We start from the raw sequence: 21,825 nt of genomic DNA, 5'->3' as shown, positions 1-21,825 counted from the left end.
TTTATAAACTTTTTAAACAGTAAAAGTTTTTACTTAGCAAGAAACAGAGCACTTATTTTGGGGGGACATTTTGATCTAGAAGAGTCATTGTGTCTCCTTTTGGCAGAGTTTGTCCTTCCGCACTTGTATTTTGTTAGACAGTTTTTTTGTCTTCCAGTCCCCATGAGCACCTTCTGGAAGAACTCAAATGTGTAGCGAAGTGGCTTTGGGTAACTCAGATTGAGGCAGTAAATTAGCCCAAACAAAAGTGCACACCCCGCTCGTGAAGATCCGGCAAGACGGTGCATCCTCTCGATAATGATGCCAACATCTTCATGGGAGTCATCAGGCTGTGCTCCTTCATGGATTATTTTATAAACACCCAAATCCATCCTCTCGAGCTCTTCAGCTTCCATCACGTTGAAATCCTGAAAAGGACAGAAATATTTTAAATCCGTTGTATTTTGGTCATCGCATCATCTATCTATTCACTCCATTTTAGTTAAAATGGTCCACACTATCATAATTACACATATCCCTGAATGAGACTGAGGAGAACAGACCAAAGAAAAATGTGGATTTAAGACTATCACCAAATAAAGACCAAGAAGAAGATACATGAAACATGGACAGAGGGCAGAAGGAGTATGCATTAATAATATTATCAATATTCTGCTGACCAGGGTTATTTTCTTTAGTTTCACATAAAACAATGTAAGTGAATGGAAACAAAATCCTAGTATTTCCCATGCACTTTATTGTTGTAAGCTAATTTAAAGAAAACTGATTGCTGCCAGAACAGGAGAATGCCTGGGCTTGTTTAGAAAATACATTTTTCAACTTACAAAACTCTGGGAATTATGACAGTCAAAATTTTACTGAGGGGTGGAATATCCCTTTTAAAAATAAAATTACCATGTACTCTTTGATGAGATTTTCAGGGTTTCTCATTCAGGTATATAATCACAGCTTTAAGGATGCATTCACGCTTCACTTCGATTCGGGAACTCTAAACAAAACAACACATGCAGCGCAATTACTTTTTTGAAGTTTTTAGAGACCCCCACAGAAACTTAAGTCAATTTTTATTGTTGTTTAACCAATTCATAATTGTTTCTAAGTAATTTTAAACATGCTTTTTGCAAGCATGTAGTATTTTGTGTTAGAGAATGAGAAGCTTACCAATTCATTCCCATAAAGATTATAAGTTATGAGTCCAATATACACTGATTGCGATACATTGGGTCGCGGAAAATGCAGCTTTAGCGTGGGTACCACCCGAAAGAAGCAAGAAAAGTGTTGTTGCATAGGAGTGTTGTTCAAAGGAATCAAAAACATTTGATAGATATTTCCTAAAATTAATGACAAAAACGACACACTGTCACGTAATGTGAGGTATACGGGCTACCACCACATTTGCAGTATTTATTACCATGTTTGAGTGAAAAAAAATAATCTATTGTGTCACTGAGTTGTGGCGAAATGTGAAATGTCCTCTTGCCTTTGTCTTTTCTCAGTGTAGCTAATTATTCCTCTTGGACAATTAATGGAGTAACAAAAAAAGAAAAGAAAAAAGCTTACAATGCCAGCAGCGGCACTTATGGCCACTAGGGGCATGAGTTACTTAGTTCTGCTTTGTGTCAGGACCAAATCCAGAATATAAGACAAAAGTGAGATGAGAAGTATAACGCAGGAAGAGAACAAGCATAAAATGACCCAAGAAAGTTAAAAATACAGGTTAATAACCAGACCTGAGATCAACCTGCAAACTAATCTATTAGTTACAGAACATTTTAACAAGACAGAATACCTGTGAAATGCAGACAACGCTGCTGTGATCCGCCCGCGCTGTTTCCCCTCCTTTTTTTCGTAGAATCTTCATCAACTGGTCAGAGTACTGGTCAAGACTGCTCATGAATGTGGACAGCAGTGGAACTGTGGTTGATTCGGGTAAACTCCGCATTGATCTACAAAGTTTCAAAAATAATTTTTTTTAAATAGTTAAGCTCAAAACAGGACTAAATCCAGACCAAACCTGATCTAATCCCAGACAAAAAGTTCTGGTGCTGTCCAGGTTTGATTTAAAGAAAAAAAAAGGGGGGGGGATCGATTAATCAGATGGGAATGTGCAAAATCAATTACGATTACAAAAGAAAAGAAAAAAAAAAGATTTTTAAATCGACAGAAAAGTTATTCCAACATGCCACCCAAAACATTTATAGATGGACCGGCAGAATCAGGTGGCTGCAAAAGAGTGCCTCACCCATGCAGTACGAAAATCACAAAATCCACAAATTTTGCACTTCAGTTGTAAAAGGAAACTCTGACGTGTATGTTAGCAACGTCCTGTTTTTCCGAAAAATTTTTCGTTCCATTGGAGCTGCCCTTCTCACAACACAATTTAGCTGCACTAAGCTGTAGCAGTACTTTTCTGTTCACGGCCAGTTGTTTTAACCAAGACTCAAAACTCATACCTCAGGTACTTTGAAGAGGGCCGGCCATCTGCTCTTGAATTCTGTGATGAATGGCAATCTCTTCAATCACCTCTCTTCTTCTGTGTGCAAATGTCTTATTCATCTTTGTTTTGATTATTGATCGTTGTTTGTTTAAAGAGCAAAGTTTACAACACCACATTCATAACCTAAAAGACCAAATAAGAAAATTCAAAATGTAAAATTGCATATTAAGGAAAAAGTAAATAATATGAAAGCATTAGGTACCTTCAACATGCACTTTTGGAGCACAGCTCAAATCTCGCAGCTCTAAATTCCACAACCAGCAACCTGAGAGAAAAGAAAACCAGAAAAAAATTAATTGTGTACAGTGAGACGCATGCAAAGGGGTAGCACAGAGATGGTCTAAACTTAAGAACAATCCTGTTTCTTTTAAAATGTATTAATAATACAAGTTAAATTTCAAATGCTCCAAAATTTCTATTGCTCATTTCATAAATCTGTTCCTGTGAGCACGTTTACCATTATATACGTTCACAGCCCAGTCTGTGAATGTGACCCTCTGAAGGTGACCCTCACTTGCCCCCAAAAATAAAATCAAATATACTGGGTGGTTAGTGCTCCGTTTGTGTCGGTTTGTGCTGGTAAAATCATCGTTTGTATCGCTAGGTGTCAAAGATATTACACTTTTATTTGATAGGTCATTCATATCATATCAATATCAATATCAATAATATCAATATTATTTAACATTAAAACGGTTTAGAATTAATTAAATCAAATTTAAAAATATTAATTACACCCATAAGATTAACAATTTTAAGTATATTGAACATAAAACTGTTTAATTTTTAAAAAGCCCATGTTTTATTTCTTAGAGTGTTGAACACATTGTTTTGCTTGTTGGTTATAGAGAGATCCAACCAATTACACATGACAAAAAATTGTCACAGGTGAACCATGTACCTGCTCATGTAAATGTACCCACTGCATCTGCCCTTTACAAGCACGCTGAATTCAGTATGCTGAGGAAGGCTCCGTATTGGAAGTCATATTTTCTATTTTGACATGTTAAGTTACTCCTATTCTGCATCCCACTATATGGCATATAAAGACTAATATGTTAAATATTAAGGATTCAAACACACTCTTCAATCCGAATAAAACTACAGTGAATAATGTCCAATTATAGCAATGACTTTCTTATGACATTGTTTGGAAAAATGTAATTGATCATTTTGTTAAATCCAACTGCCAGATATTAGGGTTAAATGGAATTTAATTACATGTAACCCTAACAATTTTGTACATATGAAAAAAATCCTAAGGCATATCATAATGATGGTATCATAGCAATTATATAAAAGTATAACTAGAAAAACAGACAGTAAGATATAATTTGAACTTGTTCTCCCTACTATTTTGTACAGTAGAAAATATTTAGGTTATCAATTAAGTTCCTTTAGTTTTATTAGTCGATTTTTTGAGTCACTTCACATGTTTTCTTTCTTATTTTATTTTATTTTTTTAATAGCAAAACATTTATCCAATTGTAATAGATCATCATCATCTTTATGGTGTCTGCACACAAACTGACAGGATAATCCCACTATGGACTTTTCATCCTTGGGGCTCTGGACACACCCACCTTTCGGGTCTCTGGCAGTCTTTTTTTTTTTTTGATTTTTCAAGTGTTTCATCTGAGTGGTTAGCTCAGTGTCTCTAATCTGCACAGCAGGTGGGAGAAGCTAACAGAGATAACTCTGTAAGCCAAGATTATTGTAGGCTATAGGCACCGTGGCTTCCCTCTAAGCCCTCTTCTCAGTACAGAGCCTGGCTCTGTCACTCTAAAGCTCCTGCTGCTGGTCAACCTGCACAGGTAATCACCCGTGGACAGCAAAGTGATATTCCTAAGATCCCTGACCCCACAGCCAGACTAAAGCATACAGAGAGGATTCACAATCTAGCAGAAGTGACAACCATGTCATTTACACAGATGCTGTTTTAACTCATTGAGGTTTTTATTCAGGTAGTAGCCATAATAGCCAAACAAGTTCCTTAAATCAGACCCTGTGCATTTTGACATATTACTACAATCCCTCCATCACTATGGAGAGAAATTTGCCTCAAAAGTGTTATGGATGCATTTTCTAGTAGAGGGATGATGAGCTGTTCTGTTTATTTCGAAAAAGACCACATGCCCCAGTTTTACACTTCTTACATCTGTGGAAGGTGGCAGTGTGAAATTTGTCTCAAAACCCCATGTGGCCATGTGATGTGATCTGTGTGTATCTTGCGCTTGGTGCACACAGATTTAAGGATTCATAAGTCAGTGAGAGGGATTTTACGTGTGGTTTTAGATTTGTGAAGCTTACCTTAATTAAACTGTATGTGGATGTATGGATGTGCAGAGTTATAAAATAGATTTGCCTGTGTTCAAATTACTTCTATGGATTTGACCATACATTTGTGAGTCCCCAAAAGTTACACAAATCACTGTACACATTTGTAAATTTTATTTTATGTTTGTGGATCATATTGTATGCATTTGTAACACTTTTGAGGCAAATTTCTCTCCATATATCACTGACAGCAGAGTTTCTAGTGTGCAACAGGCCCAAGGATTAACATTCATAGTATGCTTATCAAATAGTGAATCTCATTTTAGATCTTAGTTCCTAAGCAACACTTTCCCATTTTCTTAGCTTTAGTTCAGTATTAGCTGTAGGGTGAATACAGAGCAAACAGGAGTTGCTTTTCAAACCATTAGTACTTAGAAACAATGGGATTCTCTATGTTTGAATTTTATGTTCATATAGCTATTTGTTTTTCATTTGGTATGATAAAGATAATTTGTCATTCCAAGAAATCTGGAGAGAAAAGTAGCCTGTATTTCCCATTGAAATGCTCCTTCCATTTACTGAATTAATAAATGCTTTACTGTCTGCATTTGGCGTAGTTGGGCACTTTTAAGAAAATTATGGGCAGAAAATCGATGGTACAAGAAGAATGTGTCTTATTTTGTTGATCATCTTATAAGGGTTACTGCTAATAAAAATAAGAAGAAACTTTTCTATTTGGTTCACTTTCTAAGGTTAAAATCTTACCATTTATCACATGTTTCCTACCATAAACCAAATCCTTATTTTTGTCCATCATCTTTGTCGTGTGTTAAAACGTGTGCTGTGTCCCAGCTTAAGGCTGCAGTGAGAGAAAAAAAAGTTTTTGATTGTTCAGATTTCACACAAAGACACTAAAAAACTGAACCAAAGAATAAGTCTTGACAAAACTCTGCAAGCAGCTAGCAGTAGTACCCACAGGGCTATTGGACAAGTAGTGTGTCTATTCTTGGATACATGGAATTTGATCTTACGTAACATACAGACAGGTTGGGTGGCCGAAAGTGTAACATACAGACGATTTGTCACATAGCGTCTTTATGTTACGTTTTGGGATGAGAACGTGTTGGTCCAAAGACATGCTGCTGGTGTTTATGAGTGCAAATGTGAGTTTGAATGTTGTCTGTCTGCGTTAGCTCTCCAATAGACTCATAATAATATGAGAGACAGCCTGTTTTCATTTCTTTTTAAAAATGTTTTTATTTATTTCTTTGTTTTTTGTTCAGGTATGGAGAATATTATGATGGTTCCAGAAAACTAAATATTCACAATGGAACAGTTTTACAGTTTTTGGTTATAGTATCAAAAGTGATCAGCTCTCTGTTTAAAACAATAATGCATTGCTGCAATGACATTGTTATAAAATTCAATAAGCATGTCCACAGACACATTGATTTTAGGAATTACTGAAACAGAAACCTGTAGGATGAAGCAAACGGTAGCTGGAAGTGACATTACAGAATAAAAGACAAAGCTGCTCAGATCCACTTTTCTCTTTTAAAGCTTGCACAGCTCTAATAAGATACAGTACATGCTGTGGAGATAAATGAAGGAGAAGGGGAACAAAGCAGCTACAATATTGCACGGTGTATTTCTTCTTCTCTGACTAGGGCCACAGTACACTTTAGCCACATGAAATAAATAATTGTCTACAGCAGCCTCCTCCATAATGTGTCTACTTTAAAAAATAAACTCATATATATTTTGTATAATTTTAGCCCATTTGGGTTTTTTTAAATTATTGTTAAACATAGAATGTGAAGAAGACGCAGGTGAAGTAATCAAATAGAAAAAGAAGCATGGCTACCTGAGATACTCTATTCCCAGGAGCTGTACAGAGCATTTTTCCCCAGTCTAAAAATGGAAACATCCCGCAGACTCCTGGAAGCACATGTGAAACTCATCCATCAGTTTTCTCTGGGTATATAAATACCCAAGTGGAGCAGTCCCACATAGGGTGTCCTATAATGTGGGGCTCACAGATGGGAATGATTCAGGTAGGTGGTAAACTGTTGTGAGCAAAAATAGTCTCCCTGGTCTCTTTTCAGGCCTTTTTCTCCAACTAAAAGCAATCAGCAAAATATTAGGCTCACTGATCCACATTTAGGGAGTGGAAAGCTATCTCTGTCACGGTCTGTGGTGGCAGACCCTGTATCTGTTTAAGACGACCCAAATGTTTAGGCTTTAGGCAGGAATCCGTTTTTTAACAAAAAACAGCCGTTTATTGAAAGCTGAAAAAACATGGGAAACAAAGGCAAATAACTGCAGATAAACACTTAAAATCTAAACTGGGGAACAACTAAGCAAAACCTGAACACTAGGAAAATGGCAAAACTACTGAACATGAACACAGAGAGATGACCTGACAATGAACAAAGGAAAACTAAGGACTTAAATACACAGAAGGGCAATGAGGAAAGTGGAAACACAGCTGATACAAATGAACATGATGCCACAGGTGAAGCAAAACTAGACAAACCAAACATGAAACACGAGACAACTATAAGAAAACAGGAAACACTGAGACATAGACTGCCACACGAGCTTGACACAGGAGGAAAGGTAGATGAGACAGAGAGGAAGGAACATGAGAAAGAGGATGTGAGAGCACAAGTGAGAGACACTGGATGTGCTGGAGAAACATGGAATAAACATGACAGACAGGGGTGACTTGGAATGACACACAGGAAGGGGAGACAAGACATCTTGACAAGACAACATGGAAACAGATATATAACTAAAAATATCATCCAAAAGATACTCAAAAATAGAAAATCAAAATATTACACAGAAAGGCATCACAAACCACCATTAATTCCAAAAGACTGGGTCAAATTACCCCAGACCATGACAATCTCCCAACATGGCCTTTAAAGTCCACTACAAGAGGATGGATAACATTGGCAGGCATACTGTCCTGCTTAACTTGCATATCAGGAAGGATGTTTTCTCTAAAGATTTGCTCTGTAAAAGTGACATTCTGAATTTATTTTATATTCAGTGGGATTTTGTAGCTGAATAAGAAAGACATTAGTCTTTCTCTATGAATGAGGAACCCAAACAATTTTAACAGTATACAGTAACAGTATTTAAGTTATCAGGAAACAACCTATAAGTTAATTTTGTCACATGTTTAGGGTTAAAATGAGATGACTGTATTGACTGTATTTAAAAAACAAAACAAAACGGGGGAAAAAAACATAAACCCCTAATAGCCAAGTTTTTTATCTTTTGGATTTCAAATTGACTTAATCAATAGCAGCAGATTCTATTATAGTGGGGTTAAAATGTGGCCATGGTGGTATAATAACATTTTATCAAGGTAATAATATAGAAAGAGCAAGTTGTTATCACCTAATTATGTTTATCATTTTCTAATATGTTTGTAAAAGGCTTGTTGTTAAATCTGATGCTTTAATTTCAAAGGTACACTTGTCATTGTAGGGTGGTTTTGAAGAAAATATACACAGCATAATGATAAAAGTAAATTCAGTTGTATTTAGTTAAATTTAAACTAAATTATATAATTTACATAACACCAAATCATGACAGCAGTTGCATCAAAGTGATATATATTGTAAGTTAAAGACCCTATAATAACAGAAAGAAAACCACAACAAATGACCCCCTATGATTAGCCATCTGCCATGATGAGTTGGAAGTAAGGGGAAGGAGACAGGACTGTGCAAGAGAGCCAGAGATTAATAAGTAATAATGAAATGCAGAGTGGTGTATGAACACATAGTGATTGAAAAAGAAACACTATGCCTATTGCAAGGCAACTAAGGGAGGATTGAGAAGTACCTGATCAGGAGCTAAATATAAACTTTATGAAACAGGAATATTATAAGCCTGAAAATAGAGAGGGATGTCCATCTCCTGAAACAAAACTTGGGGCTGTTTCAACAGAAGACGGGTTTGAAAGCTGAACGCTATGCCTCCTGTTCGACTAGGAACCACAAGCCTGCAGACCAAGATATGGTACTATGAGGTCTATAAGAAAAAATAGGGTCTGATTAATACAGGCTTTGTATGTGAGGAGGAGAAGAATTTTACATTTCATTGTGACATTCAATCAATGAAGAGAAGCCAATATGTAAAAAAAAAAAAAAAAAGCTCTCTCTTTCTAGTCCCTGTCAGTGCTCTTGCTTTTCATTGAGCTTTCAGAACAACCTGAGAATGATCACTTAGACTTGATTCTGCCTGGAAGTACCATGAACTTGTTTTTCAGCATCACTCTGAGGACAGAATGTTTTGTAATTTTAGCAGTACCATAACATACCCAGCCTTAAGAGATTTTAAAAACCAATAAAAGACCTTTTAAAAGGATCCTAAAATGTACAGGTAGCCAATGAAGTGAAATTACAATGGAGGTAATTTCCTTAGACTTTTTTGTTCCAGTTAAAAGATAGATGAATCACTAACCCCACAATAAAGTTCATTGCCAATAATTCAGCCTAGATGTAAGAAAGGCATTGTACCAAAACTAGATCTTACAAAAGGTTCTGACCTGCTTTTCTTTTTTTTTTTCTTTTTTTTTTTGCCTGTCCCGTTTGGATCTTTAGCCATCAGAATTGTTGTCTGAAGGCCAAGAAGATGCAAGCGGATTTACTTTACCAAGTGGCTCATCATGACCTTGCCATATTGGTCCACTTTGTTGACCTTTATTATAATTATGTATTTATTTTATTCGATTTTCAGTTGTTACAGACCGGACAGACATGACTGGGGATAGGACAGGGAGAAAGAATGAAAGAAAAGAGAGGGAGAGAAAGAAAAATAGAGGGGAGAAGAGATGGTGAGAAAGGGAGGAAGAGGAAAAAAAAGAAAAACAAACAAAACACCTGGATCACCTGTATGGAGATAATAAAATAAAAAAAAACAGAAGAGAAAACAAACAAAAAAGAGCAACATAATAAATACAACACCATCACAATAAACTAGCTAACAGTAGATACTAAATATTACATGTTATTGTGCAGAATGTGCTTTGAGGTAGCAGCCAAGTAAGGCGTAGATTGTGTCTGTGAACACCCGTGTGTACACCTGTGTGCACACCTGTGTGGATCAGCACGCTTGTATTCAAAAGGTTTCTCCATGTATCAATCTGCTAGGGAGTGTGGGGAGCCATAGCCCCATCCCCCAGAGGATGATGCAGGTATGGAGGAGATCCAGGCCCCAGACATCCAGAGGCCCCAGAGTACAAGGACCCAAGGAGGACCACCAAAGGGGCAACTGTACCAACCTCCTGGGAAGAGCTGAAGAGAGCCCCAAATGAGAGGTCACTCAGCAGTAGGGCTGGGTATCGTCACTGATTTCTAGAATCGATTCAATTCCGATTCACAAGGTCCCGAATCGATTCGATCCACGATTCGATTTAATTCGATTCGATTCGATTCAATTCGATTTGAATCTGGGAAATTTTGACAGTCAGAAATATTATAATTCAGATCAGTACATTTACATATTTTTGTATCAATAAAAAGGAAACTGACACTTTCCAGACTTTATCAAAGGTGTGAGCATCAAGCAGATGCCTTTGTGTCAAAGTAGCTGAAGATAAAACACAGAAAAACATGAAGGTGATTTTCCTGGCCTGGGATTTAATAAAAATATTCTGCAGTACATCAAAAACGAAAGGAAAACCATTAATCAACACATGAACATTCACCTCTGAAGTTACAGCGGTTTTATTAGAGACACAGTGTTTTGCATTTTGCATAATTTTAAAAGTTGAAATTTGTTCAATATTGAACGGCAGAAGAAATTAGGTTTTCTTTTCGGAAGTATGTAAAACGAAAAAAAAACATCGGCTGACAGCGCTGTAAACAACGGTAGACTTGTGCGTAACAAGCAAGCGAATAATGCAGAAAACAGACAGACAGGGAGAGACAGAGAGAGAGAGCGTGCAAGAAGTGTGATTTTAACGTGGTTGGAAGCAAAACAGCAAAAGTAAGAGGGAATTCATGACGATGTTTTATGTGAAGCGTTAGTTTGGATCTTCTTTTGCTGCTGGTTTCGGTCAGTATTGAGAGAGATAAAACTAACAGCTTTATGATCAGCGCAAAAAGGGCGTGTAAACACACAGCGCCGACCCGCGGATCAGAATCAGCGAGCTGTCGGCTTTCAGCACCGACCGTCAGCTGAGAAAGGCGACATCTCACTGATTCTGATCCGTCGGCAGGTCCGCACTGTGTGTTTACATCTTTGTGCAGAATCTGTGTTCCTGCTCTCATTTACTGTCTTAGCTGTTTTGGTGGTTGTTGAAATTTTGTGAGATTTCACCAGAGATTCTGGCATTCGGGCAAAATAAATTTATATTAAAAAATCGATTCAGGATTTTAATGAATCGATTTTACGGTTATCCAAGCCAGAATCGATTTTAATCGATAAATCGATTATAAAAACCCACCCCTACTCAGCAGCCACACTGTAAAAAAGAAAAAGTTGAGAAAACGTAAAATTTCAAGGCAACATGATGCAAGAGATTTTTGAGTTTTCTCAACTTCTGCCAACTGCAGTTGACTTAACTAATATTTTCATGTTCTGCCAACTTGGATCTACTTGTTCACCTAATTAGGATAATCCTGTAAGTCTAACAAAGAAATTCTGGTTTCAATGCCACTTATTTCTGCCTTCACCAAACAAAGATATTCCTGTTGAATTAACATACAATTATTCCCTCCAATGCATGTATTCCTAAATTCACCAAACACAGATATTCTTGTTGAATAATCATACAATTCTTACTCCAGTGAGTTGAAAATTTACCAATATAAATAAGAAAAATGTATGCTGTTATCGTACTTGAAAAAACACTCAAACAGATATAGAATAAAACAAAGCACAACTGAATGTTATGTAAAAACGTATTTATTTTGTTCAACAGTGCTTTCATTATATTTCAGAAGGTCATGGGTAGTGGGGTGAATTTCTGTAAAAAAAAGCAAACAAACAGAAAAAAACGTGTTGCCAGTTTCTTTTGGGTGCTTTGAGCACCCCAGCAGAGACATCAAAATTTCAGAGTCCAGAACCAAAAAGAAAAGTGTCCAGCAGCTTAGTCATTCATGTTCACACCCTGACTGTCTCGTAAAATCTTAACTAACTATTGCACACTAAATAGGGTAGTGCAACAAACAATGTCCAGACATTGACATTTTACATGGGCTTACTATGATGAACTACAGAAGTTAAAAGTTATTAGAAATGTTACCATCAATGAACAGCGAACTATCAGGTAAAATACCAGTTCTAAGCTTCAGGTGAAGTGAAAAAACTCTATAACAAATCTTTTAAAATCCTACAAGACAAAAATTTCACCCATAGATTCTCAATATACAGATTCATCTGACTAAAATTTACATTTCAAATAATCACTTATCCACTTCACCTTCATACTGAGCCCGACCAGGTCAAAATGAACCATTCTGTTTTGGACTGTTCCTTCTTTTCTCCCTTCTTCCTTTCCTCCCTCTTTTCCTTCACTTATTCCTAATTAATTTTAACAGTTCAAACACTAAATATGCAACTCTTGGTAACAGGTGAATGATTATATAGAGGGAAAGGGGTTGAACTACTGTTTTTTTTTTTTTTACATGACTCTACAATGCACTTGAACAGTTTAAGAACCAAGTTAACTCATGTCTGGGCTTGTTTTAGAGACCTTATGCGCTGTGAGCATCGAGAGCCACCGAGTTAAAAAAAGATGGCCTGAATTGCTTCAAAGGTATAACTCATCTGCTTTGGATAATCAATGTTGAGGGCATACAGAAGGCCAAAGAGGTATGCCAAGGCAGTAGAGAGGTCTGGAATGTTATGTAGCACGATGTCCCCTTCCAACACAACTGCATGTTCTCGCACAGAAGTATCGGCATCGTCATCTTGCAGGATGGTGAGGATGGCAACTGATGCACCGTTCAACACTAGTTCCAAAATGTCAGTGTCCTGAAGAGAAGAAAAGTAAAATATGAATTATTGAGAGCAAAGAAAAATTAAAGACAAAATACATTTCTAAAGATCTTAACTTTAACCTCTATACCATGATGGTCATTTGACTCATGGAGGTTTTAAAAAGAAAAAGCTTATTTTCCTTTAATTAACGGCACAATATCTTTCACCAACCAACCTTGTGATGAGTTTTGTACAAAAATATTTTCTGCTGTTGAACACCCACTAACAATGCCCAGGTGCTCCTCAGCAGGAAAAAAAAGCAGCGAGAGTTATGACAACTGCAATCCTCACCATAAAATTATCTGGACTGCACTGAGGAGGTGTACATTTCCATTTTGGATTAAATCATCCTTTAAAAACATCTCATAGCAATTCGTTTTGCTTGCATTACTTTTTTGTACTTACTAAGCACTTCAGGAAAACTGTGTTGCATCCTCTCTGAGGAAAATGGGCAGGCCTCTCAGTGCTGCTGTCTTTCGGTGGGACACAATGTCGGATGTCTAAAGAGTATTCAGTGGAAACAAGCATTTAAATTAGTATAGTAACGTGGTGTACTTACACACAATGCAAAATCAGAACTCTTATAGTAATGAAAATAAAATACAGATCAGACCAGCAACACGTAAAACTTAAAAAACAAAACACCATGTTAACGATTGATGTTGTTTGGCTGAAGCCAACACTTTCTGTTATGACAAAGGTATACTCTCTTCTAAAAATGTCAGGTAAAGGAGCACTTACCTGTTCATCAAGTTTATCCAAGAGGGTCTTCCATGTCCTCACCAAGAGCTCCCTTCTTTAGACCGGTATAGTTTCAGAAGGCCAGGCACAAATTTTGTCGAGGGATGCATTGAAGGTCCCCAGGAGGTCTTTGCTTGTGATCTGATGAAATTCTTCAGATATCTAAACAAGACAATAACCAAAATATTGCCATTTATTCAGCGCAGAAAATTCCTGGGTAGCTGTCTGTACAGTCTGCACCATGTTATATGCCTGACTGTGTTATCAACAGCAAAACCTACTTCAAAATCTCTCATGAATACACATTTTGCACAGGAATAGAAACACCCTCCACAAAAAACAGTATCAATATGCAAATACATATTATGTTCTACGTTGCACCAAAATCTGTGACCCATTAGATTCTTTGACCTGCCTTAGTATTCTTTCCCTAAAAATCTCAGTCTATAGAAGTCCTATTTCCAGCACTTACAAAGAAAAAAAAAATACATGCTAAGTCAAAATTTATGAGATTGACTTTCTGTTTCACAGGAAGAACAATTTTGATTAGCATGGGGCCTCTTTTCTTGAACTGGCAGAAATGTTCAGGGTAAGAATATTAGGACAGGTCAAAGAATCTAATGGGTCACAGATTTCAATGTAAACATTGGCAAGGGCATTGAGTGGAGTGGTTGCACAAGGTATAATAAAGTGGCCAATGCATTACACCAGCAAATACTATACTACTTCAATAATAGTCCATCTAGTATAAATCATGCCCAATTTGAATAATAATTAAATTATAAATAAATTTGGACACTCTTACCTCCTCAGAGGAAAACAGCGCAGGCCATCTCTCCTGGACCTCAGATACCATAGGTTGACACTCCACAACCTCTCTCCGCCTGAGAGAAAATGTCAGCGCCATCTTCTGCTGTATGACTTTCAAGTTATTTTGTTTCTTCTTCATTTCACTGACCAGAGCAACTCTTTCCTCTTCAAGAGTAGAATCATCATGGTGCTGTGGATAATCTGGGACATGATTGACCTCTCCACGTTTGGGCTTTTTAAGCGTGAAAGGACTGCTGGCTTCATCTTCTCCTTTCCTTTTCCTGTTTACATTTACCTCATTGCAGCCTGCCCGACGAAGCTTTGATCTGTAGTTTCCAAGTTTGTGCTTGATACTTGCTTTCCATCCCTCGTAGCCTGTGATGCTACCTGGCTCCTTCAGGCATGGATATTTGAGAACCAGTGCAGAAGCCACTGACTCAAGCTCATCTTTCTCAGGGTAGGCTTTAATTTCAAAAACTGCCTCTGCAATTTTATCCAAAATCTCCATCTTTATGTCTCTTGTCACTACAAGGCCCTTCTTAGATTTTTCATATGTCACATTAGCCTTACACAATTTCAGTTCAACATCATGTGAAAACTTGGGAATAGAAAATGGAGAGGGCCACTCTGACACATGCCTTAAGTTCATCTGGATAGTATCGGTCCAGCTAGGCCTGAAATCATCAGAGTGAACACTTATTGTGTCCTGGGAAGAGACTGAAGCAGAGGACACTGAAGCAATGGATTGGTTAAGTGTAGATGAATCACAGTTCCACATTATATGCAGGACTGCACGCTCAGCTGGTAATTCAGATATTGCTGTAAGATTGCATAGTGCATTTCCGAAATCTGGATCCTCAAACTGTAGTGAGAAATCACCTGCAAGTTCAAGTCTTTCTTTAAGAATATCAATCAATTGCCCCACAGATGCTGGTACTTCAGGAAGCTGGACTCGCCGGGCTTCTCTGGAGGAAAGAACTACCCGAAGTAACAAAGTCTGAAAAGAGGAGAAAGAAAAGTTGGCAGAAAATCAATAGCCAAACCCAATTAGAAGACAGCTGACACCTATACCATACAGCTGCCTTTTTCCAGATGAATCTGCTGACTACATTTGATTTGCAAATAATTTAGTCTACAAATGTAAAAAACGCACACACAAAAAAAAATTAAATAAAGCTTAAGTCTATATCCAAGTTTTCATTTTCTTCAGCCACTGTACTCAACTGGCCTATACTTGGGAAAACCTTCAATTCATTCAGCACAAAACTAATGCTTAATGAGGAGAAAACAAAGGAGAGAGAGATAAGTTGGTGAGGATAGCAGAGTGATAGAAGAAAGAAGTGTGTGGAGAAGAAAAGAAAAAGCAAGGGGAAATGAGTCTTGAAGTAGAGGACAATAGAGGAAAAGAGAGAAAATGGGTGGGTGAGAGGGGAGATGAGAATAGGAGACAGGGTGGAGGGGAGAGAACATACCATTGTAAAGTTGCTTTAATAGAAAAGGTACGTCCTTGGGGTCACCATCAGCTTTCCACCAACTGTGTATGCTGTTAGAGGGTGATAATCCATCAGCACATCTGGATCCAGCACAAGAAGGTCTGCACAGGTGTGTTCAACAAGCTCATAGGACCTGAAATGTTCAATGTACCAGGAACTCAGTCTTTTACAAATGAATGTCACCTCCTCTGCATTGACAAGAATGGTCACAATCTTATGGAATTCTGGGAGGCCACTGCATTGCCCAGCAGATAAAATCATGCCCGCCACATACTGTGTCCCAAAAAGATGAACGGTTTTAGACAGAGACACACTGTCTAGATGAGGGTACTTCTTTTGTATTTCACACTTGAGTGATGGATCCAATTCTGAAACCCTGACCACTTTCACATTGTCAACATAGAGCTTTGGTTTTAAAAGGTTCCCACTATCCAGATGGTATGCCATCATCTGCTGGTGTTTCAAGGAAAGAGTTAGCAGCACATTTTTCCAGTTGTGAGTGTCATGGACCACCTTTTTAAAGAAGCTATGTTTTGTTTCAAATCTCATCGTCCACAATTCCACTAACGGCCCATAGCAGCGTATAAGATGTGGGTAGTGGTCAATGAAGTGGTGTTTTGGCCTTAGTCTGAAGTCTGGAAAGGTACTGGTAAGCAACAAGCGATGATGCAGTAGTTTGCAAGATAAATAACACAATGCTTCCTCAGTGAGTCTGTTTGAGACAACAATGTCAACAATTTCCTTGAGGTCCATTAAAATCTCCCAAGCTGGCTCCTGTTCTGGTATCTTACATCCAATTATAAAAGGAAGTAAGCGCAGCAGTGTCCAATTTTCATGTCCATTACCAAAAACTGTTCCTTTCTCAAAGCTTGTTTTTGGAATTTTTTGAGGCTTGTTTACTTTGTCCGAATATTTGTAGGGAAATGATTTTATGAAGTTGTTTAATGTATCAAATGTAATGAACCCTTTTGAGATCAGCTTTTTTAAACATAAGGACAACTCCAAAGGAATGACGCCTTCAAAAAGGTCATGCAAAAATATCGGAGGAACTCCGGTTATTGGGTGAAAGACTAGTAAATGTTTGCTCAGTACACATTCCCTTTTGACCACATTAACACTTGGAGGTTGTCAGTTTGCCTAAGCTCTTCCAGGAAATGAATTGTGTTGATCAACATCCCTCAATGGAAGTCATTAACTTCAGTCGTTGCAATTGGTCCCCGACTTATTAAACAAAAGCGACAGAACTTGTCAACAGTGAAACTTTCATAAAAGCCTGCCAGACCATTGTGCACCAAGGTTATCTGCGCTCACACAATATACAGTGCCCTTAATAAACTGGCTTACAACTTCCACAAAAATTCCCTCTTCTTCTAGACACCTTATATCTTTAATCAGTGGCTCAAAAAACATTTCATAACCGTATTGTTTGACATCCACACTTTTACCTAAGAGAGCAAGCTGAATTGAACAAAGATTAGATCGAAATCTGGGTGGTAAATTAAGAACTACCCAATATACTGCAGTAATCTTATGACGTTTTCTAGATGTGCCCAGTGGGTTACAAACTTCAAAATCATCAATATACAACCCCAAACTGATACATAAGTTTTGTTGTCCCAGTAACTTATTGCCCTTGTAGTACTTGCCGTCTTGAAATGACTTAAAGTGTCCAGATAAAGCTTCTTGATTAAATACAATTTGGTCCAAAAAATCTGCCCGTCCCAGTAAAGTCTCAAGTATCTTAGTGACAGATATATAAACAAAGAGTTTTTATGAGCTGTGTTGTACAGATACTCTGTGGGTTCTACAACAGAAAACTGCTCTTTGAAATATATATTCCTTCTGTGATCTGGTAGATAGGGAACCTTTCTCCGATGTTGTTAAAAGCAGTGGATTAGTTTGAACAGGGCATTAGAAATGTCTTGCAAAACACAATCATTTACTTCTATTTCATGCTTTGAAAGGATCTCTTTTACACTGGTGAGAGTATGAATGTTAGAGAAAGAGAGCAGTTATGGAAACTCTACAATCTTTTGTGTTGCAGCTCAAGAACATGCAACACTGTTTGCACACAAGAAAGAGAGATGCCAGTTTGTGTTCAAGTGTCTCACTATCCACATCCTTTACATCTCGTTCAAGCTCATCTGGTCTCACAAAATTATAAGCTGATGTTCCTGCTTCACAATCAGATTGCTCACTTTCAATTATCTCATCTTCAGAAACAGTTCTTGCAATTGTTCGAAACTCCTCAAAGTGTACCATTTTATATGTTTCGACTTCCTGTGAGAACTGAAGGTTGGGCGAATGTTTGTTTTAAAATTACCCCTTAAAAAGGACATGTACAGTTTCTCGGTTCTTTAAATGATGTCCAAGATGGTTCCAAAAGGTTTTCCTCACTGCAAATCTCCTTTAAAATCACACAATTCACACTGAAATGTGGAATTTTTGTGGATTTTTACTATTGAGTGTGATCTTGAGAGGTGTGATCGTAATGCTCCAGGTGTTTTAAATACACATACACAGTCTGTGTGAATGCATGGCCAATGTGCACCTTGTCCGTGATGAAGGCGGAAATGTTTCAAAAGAGTCTCTTGACTGGAGCTTCTGAATTTGCAAAATCGGCACTGCATGAAATCCACCCCTGAAACACAAGAGGACATAGTCAATTTTGCCAAAGCACTTTGCAATGGGATAAAACATCCATATCTAACACACAGAAGGAATCCATAGATGCAGGAGCTGAATACATCAACAAGCCAAAACCAGAGACATCATGAAAAAAAATATGTAAGGAATCATACAAGCTTGAGTTCAAACATTTTTTTGTTACTATGATAAAAAATGCAATCACTATATAAAAATAATACTATCTGTAACACAATATACATCAACAACACACAATCATTCCTTTAAATATTTGTCTCCTTCCCCATTATGTAAAAAGCTCTGAAAATGTAGCAATCTTATAATACAGAGCATGAAGTACAACTTTAATTTGCGTGTGACAATTAACTCACAGTACATAGGCAATCTTACACCAGCTGACAAACTGTCAAGTCAGCTTTAAACATTACTTTAAAGTAACAGTGCTGCAACCGGATAAACGGTGACTATTGAAAATGTGAAAAAACAATATTAGACAATATGCAAGTTACTAATATCACTGTCATATAATTGGCGCACAATATCCTACACCGACCCATGAAAGCGCCCCTCCATGACAACGCGTGCTTGGCCCAGTTTGTTGTCAATTGTTAACATAACGTTTTCATGCAAAGATAACATTGAAACTGGTTACAAAACGGGTAATAAGCTAATAAGTTTTACCATGGCAGAAGTGCTGTAAAAGCCAGTGTGAGATTACCGTCATTTAGTGATGTCTGTCTAAATTTCAGAGTGTTTAACATTAAACATTACTTTTGCGCTGGGCCACTACTCTGAGCTAAAACCTTAGTATAGAAGTAGGTGAAGGCTGGAAATGTTAGGCATGCCCAAATTCAGAGGCTGCTTGTAGCCCGATACGACACAGCGGCGCGACAAAGGCGGCCCAAATTCATCGTAGGACTCCTCTAAATGCGTCCGAGAAATACGTTATCCTTATAATAAGCATCTCTTAAATGTTTGCAATATTGAAACATTTCAATATAATGTAGAAAAAAAAGAGAAAAAAAGTTATGGATCGGACTCCCCGATCCTTATTGCGCATGTGCAAAGTCGGACCGTACAGATCGGGTCTACCTGTGCAATTCGTTTTAATATTACTCTTTCTGGGTCACAAAAATAAACTTTAAGATATTTTCAGGCGATAATGTAGCTGTGTAAATTTCTAATAATCTGTTCAGTTTTATTAAGACAAGACGATTTGCAAAAGTGCTTCCGACGTTTTCGGAGACGTCTGTTACCCACCAGCTCGATAGCTAGCCGAGGGGGGGTGGGGGGTGGGTGTCAATTAATTCACTTAGATAAACTTAAAAATGCTATTGTTGGGCTTTTTCAGTGTTTACTAGTTCCATCCTCCCGGGTCCTCAGGAGGATGCAGCCTAGGCGCTTGTAGAAAGCTTAATAAACACATGTAGTTAAGCTTACCTGCTAGGGTAAATGGTCGCCAGCTCCCGCACCTGTCCAAAAGAATTATACACTCCAACTGCAGAAGTGAAAATCCTCAATGGTCGAAAAATTGCAATTTACATCCAAACTCTGGCCACGATGGTTCAAATTTTCTTAGCAAGTTTTTAGTCTAGAACACATGTAAACCACTATCACACAGCCTCAGGTCTGCTCAGGCTTCAGTGAAAGTCCGTTTGGTTTAGTCAAACTTGTTCAGACCACATGTGCCAGTCATCTACGGGGTTTCCCACTGGTTCCCAACTTGACTCAAAAACTCTGCTCAAAAGTTGATAATCTTTGTTATGCTGTCTAGAAAATCTTAGTTAGGGACAACAATGAAAGAAATTTGTTGGGTAGACAAGCTTTTTTAGGTTGTAAATGGAAAGTTTTATTTCTAAGTCAGTTTTAATTTAAAAACTTTAATAAATCAACAATTGCTAGTTATCGTTTTTACAGTGCACGGAGCAGAGGCCAGAGGGGGTTGCAGTGACCTGCCCGCGGCCTCTGCCAGCAGTCAGCTGTGCCAGAGAGGACAGGGCCTCAGGCCCAGAGGCTGGAGGCCTGAGGGCACCTTACCTCTCGGAATTGGCCCAGCCAGGCCACAGGCGCCAGATCCCGCCAATCGGTACAAGCTGGTACATACATGAGCGCCAAGCCCCAGACACCAAGAACCACCAATACACCAACGTCTGAGGGCATCAGCCACCAGCAGCCACCACCATGCCCCGGAGAGCCTGAGATGTTCCCAGAGAGGTGGAGTCTAAGACCCAAGCTGACATATAGACACAGACGAACAGGCGCACGCAGACACAAATGTGCATTCCCACTCCCATATACACAAACAAATACTTGGCACTCAACCGACATGGAGACAGATACAAATAGACACTGTACACACATTCACACTCCCCAAACATACTCTATATCCCAGGTCCAGGTACCCATGCCCCCAAAGGGGCAAACCGTACCCAGACCCAGGAGATGTAACCCTTCTCTCTGGAGTGGAGGAAAGCAGACCGCCTCCTTACCTGCAGTAGCAGGGAGGCCCTGCATCCCAGACCCCAATCTGACAGCCAGCAACTCCTCCCAGCCCCCCAGCCCCAATGGTTAACAGAACGGGGGTGAGTGAAGACCCCAAACCTCCCTCCACCCGCTCATATGTAACGTTGCTGCGTGCTGTTCATTTAAAACACAGGAGTGCATGGTGCTTCCTGCCAGAGAGCAGCACGGCTCCTCCCGAAAACCCTCAGTGTCTATATGCATTTAAAATTGAGGGTACCAACGCCAGAGGTGGGTTTGAATACACAGACCATCCTCTGGACGCTGTATAACGTGCCCACCCCCAAGGCCCTATATGTATGTGTTATGAGAGTATGAGTAATGTGGTTGACTAGGTTGCGGAAAAAAATTAAGGCACAGGTGGCCAGAAGGGGACAGAGGGGGAGTGCCTCCCCTGGATCCTGGTGACACACCTGTGCCCCAAGCGTGTGTGTGTGGTGGAGCGGGAAGAGGGAGGCAGCTGAGGATGGGGAGGGAAGAAAGGGAGGGGCAGGCCAGCTCCCCCGCTAACCTCAGTAGGCACCCCCACACTCTGGAACCCACCAGGGCAAGGGGGCCCAGGCCCATCCAGACTGGGGCCCACAGCAGTATCACCCACAGAGTCCGGGGCAGCCCAGTGCCCGACCCGCAGAGAAAACTGCACCCACCCCATCATCCAATCATCTCTTAGACTACACAAGACAATAGACACCCAGTTTGAGTTCATTCTCCACCTCTCCTATATCTCTCTCCCACCTGCAGAGTGAGCTCCTGTAGAGAGGAGACCTCCTGCAAAGATGTAACAGCTTCCCCACCAGTTAGAGAGCCCTCCAGTAGGGCCGATACACGAGAGGT

The 21,825-nt window shown here is 38.8% G+C and overlaps 2 long non-coding RNA genes and 1 pseudogene across 2 annotated transcripts in view; 1 reads left to right on the top strand and 2 right to left on the bottom strand.

Moving 5' to 3' along the window:
- Positions 1-21,825, top strand: part of LOC146502698 (uncharacterized) — a 358,388-nt gene that overhangs the window by 254,809 nt on the left and 81,754 nt on the right. The gene's annotated exons all lie outside the window — the stretch shown is intronic.
- On the bottom strand, positions 85-15,225 carry LOC146502701 (uncharacterized; annotated as a pseudogene).
- Positions 15,250-20,019, bottom strand: LOC146502700 (uncharacterized). The gene is made up of 4 exons (XR_014869201.1): positions 19,912-20,019; positions 18,377-18,466; positions 15,805-15,958; positions 15,250-15,329 (listed from the first exon to the last, which is right to left on the bottom strand). It is a non-coding gene; the product is annotated as an uncharacterized LOC146502700 (long non-coding RNA).

Source organism: Neolamprologus multifasciatus, chromosome 15 (genome assembly GCF_963576455.1).
Source record: "Neolamprologus multifasciatus chromosome 15, fNeoMul1.2, whole genome shotgun sequence".
Taxonomy (NCBI): Eukaryota; Metazoa; Chordata; class Actinopteri; order Cichliformes; family Cichlidae; genus Neolamprologus; species Neolamprologus multifasciatus.
Note: the sequence above shows the minus strand (reverse complement) of the source record. Positions and strands in the feature narration are given on the sequence as shown.